The sequence below is a fragment of the Macadamia integrifolia genome, unplaced genomic scaffold (assembly GCF_013358625.1).
Source record: "Macadamia integrifolia cultivar HAES 741 unplaced genomic scaffold, SCU_Mint_v3 scaffold1335, whole genome shotgun sequence".
NCBI lineage: Eukaryota > Viridiplantae > Streptophyta > Magnoliopsida > Proteales > Proteaceae > Macadamia > Macadamia integrifolia.
Genome location: NW_024868164.1, coordinates 158,088 through 161,235, shown reverse-complemented (window position 1 = coordinate 161,235; position 3,148 = coordinate 158,088). Strand labels below are relative to the sequence as shown.

The window sequence follows — 3,148 nt, the reverse complement described above, 5'->3', positions numbered from 1 at the left end:
CTTCCTCGATCTCGTCTTGCACATATAATATGAGCTCGCAATCCATAGGAACTATAAGAAGAGGCAATATTACTAAGACAACTCACAAAACACCATTATGGACTGGGCACAACTAATAGGGAAGCTCACCCAGACTCAGACCAAATCTCACCAAGTATTGGGCTTCAAAAAGATTGGTGGCGAAAACCACACAAGAAGGCACCTTCAATAGCTTCAAGGTTTCTTTGTCCTCCTCATCAAGGACAAGCAACTTATTAAACCTCCTTGTGTTCACTAGCGACTGGACAGTTGGGAAATTGAATGGTTTAGAAGACCTAGCAAATAAAAATCTGTCCTTCCACTCATGGATTGAGGTCGATAGAAAATCCATGACCTGGTGAAGCTTATCATGACCTTTAAAAATAACACCACCCGGGAAAGGAAGGATGACTAGAGAGGGTGTAAACGCTCACGGACAACTTTATAGTGGGGACCTTGTCAAGCCACCTCAACCTAACAAAGGACTCCAGCACACTCTTCCAAGAATTAGGGACCAGTTGGTCTGGAACAATGCCATAATGCCGCAAGACACGAGACGAAACTTAAGTATGGGGAAACAAAGTCTGGCCATCAACAAGTGCTCATAGAAGCACGCTTCACCTTCCCATCCACCATTAGCCCTCTCCCCCTAATTGGGAACTCTCAGGACCAAGGAGTCGAGAATATGGAAGGCTTCCCTATATTTCTCCAACTCTTTAGCTGATACCCTTGACACAACCTTACCTACGGGCAATCTAGAGGTGGGATCATTCTTAGGGTTTTACCCAAAGTGATCTTTGTTCTGGGACCTTTTGGGCGTAGAAGCCTTCTTTGCTGGGCAGCAATGAATGGTGGTCTTCTTACCTTTGGAGGGCGAAGCGTGCGAGGTCTCGACATTGAGATCTGAACATTCGTCGGAATCCGACGAAGTACCCATAGACACCATTACACGGAAGAAGGAAAGAAGCAGAAAGAAGGAAAAAAAAATAGAAACTCAGGAGAAGAAAAGACTTACTGGTTTGGCAACCAGAGACCCAATTCGCCATGGAGAAAATGATAGGGGAGGCCACATGGATGACAGAAATGAACTAACTGCAGCGATCGCCACAAATAGCAAATTCGTCGAAGCAGAGGAACACGATGGTAGCAGCGAGGCAATGATGACAGAAGTTCAAACTGAAGACAACAACATCTTAAGAGCAATGAGCAACAAAGGTAACCTTTCGAAAAGGCAAACGACTCACTTATACCCTCAAGAAAGCACAAGGCAATTTTATAGAATCTAGACCACAAGATGAGGAATCACCAACGGCCCAGATAAAGGGAACTCAGTGATCCAAAGCACAACTCCCTTGTCGTGTGTAGGTGTCTGATGAGCACATTTATGTGTGAAATCTAGGGTAATAAAACATGCATTTTATCTATTTAGAATGGAGCTACCTTGGGTTTTATTCTCTTTTTGTAGGTTTTGTATTTGAAAAACTTTAAGCATTATCGGGCGTCATATATTTCCAACAACTACCTAGTGTAGTTGGTGAGCTATGGTGTGCAAAATTCCCTTGCTCATTAGGAGGTCTCAAGTTTGAATCTCATGATTGTCTTTTTTTAGAGAATTTTATTGAAGATTTCCTACTTTTCACTCACTTAAAGCACTAAGGGCATGGAGGGAATTTTCACATGAAGCACAAGAAGAGAAAAAAAAAAAAAAAACAAAAAACAAAAAACAAAAAAACAAAAAAACAAAAAAATCAAAAAAATCAAAAAAAATCAAAAAATCATTGAAAAAAGTTTTGGTATCCATTCTTTGGTACTTGTCTTACTCTAGTTATGGGTAGTTTTCTATTGCATGAGTATTAGGTAGGTTCTTAATACTAAGAATCGGTTAGAAAGAATAGATCCAACAAGTAGTAACCCTATACGTTTGCTCTCTTTAAAACCTTTTAATATGGGAGACCAACATCAAAACTCTTCACCTAAATCTCTAAAAGATAGGTTCTACCCTACTAGAATAGCCCAACCTTCCTGCATAGTTCTACCACAAGCCCAGAGCAATAATTTTGAACTCAAATCTCAATACATCACTATATTGCCCCACTTCCATGGGTTAACCTCTGAGGATGCATACCTATTTCGAAGGAAATTTAAAGAGGTATGTGTTCTAATTGAGATCCAATAGCTTTTTAATGATGCTGTTAAGCTTAGGTTTATCACTTTTGCATTAAAAGACCAAGCTAAGAAGTGGTTGTATGAGTTACCCATAAATTCCATAACCTTATGGGAACAGTTCACAGTTGCCTTCCTTAAGAAGTTTTTCCCAACTCACAAGACCAATAAGCTTAGAAGTGATATCCTTCAGTTTAGGCAAAAGCCTATTAAGTCCTTTTCCAAACTTATGGAGAGATTCAAGGATCTACTCCAAGAATGCCCTCACCATGGCCTAGACTTATGACATTTATGTCAAATAATTTATGAGGGTATTGATTACCCAACTAAACAAATGATAGATTCTATGTGCCCTGAGGGATTCACATCCTTTACATATGAAGGAAAGACATGGGAATTCTTACTTAACTTAGCTGAAAAACTCATGAGTGGGAATCAACCCAAGAGAGTGAAAGAACCATAGAAGGAAAAGGATATTTTGTGGATGGGATAGTAGCCAAGGAAGCCCATTTGGATAGCCTAATCAAGAGAATTGAGGCTATTGTTCATAGAGAGCCATCATCAGTCAATTTGGTTAAGATTTGTGCTTGATGCCAGTCCCCTGGACATGTCATAGAAGAATGCCTCAACACCTCTGGGGGTACTTCTAATGATAGTATTAATGCCTTATACTAAAATAATCCATACAGTAACACCTACAATCCAGGATGAAGAAATCATCCAAATTTCTCTTGGAATCAGGCAACCAAGCAGGGCCTTCCAATTTTCATAATTAAGGTCAACATGGACTCCAAAGGCCTCCCTTTGCACAACAATCTTTTTCCTAAAATACTTTTCTTGGGTCAAATGTAGGGCCCCTCTCATATCATCTTATCAGCAACCCCCTGGGTTTACCAACACTGGAGAGGCAAGTAAAATAAGTGACTTGAAAAAAAATATGGCCCTCCTCATGACAAGCCATCAAAAT

At 40.0% G+C, this 3,148-nt stretch overlaps 1 non-coding gene across 1 annotated transcript; it reads right to left on the bottom strand.

Annotated features, from left to right (window-relative positions):
• Window positions 1-2,350: 2,350 nt before the first annotated feature.
• LOC122063476 lies at window positions 2,351-2,457 on the bottom strand. Its single transcript, XR_006135344.1, has one exon. It is a non-coding gene; the product is annotated as a small nucleolar RNA R71 (small nucleolar RNA).
• Window positions 2,458-3,148: the final 691 nt, after the last annotated feature.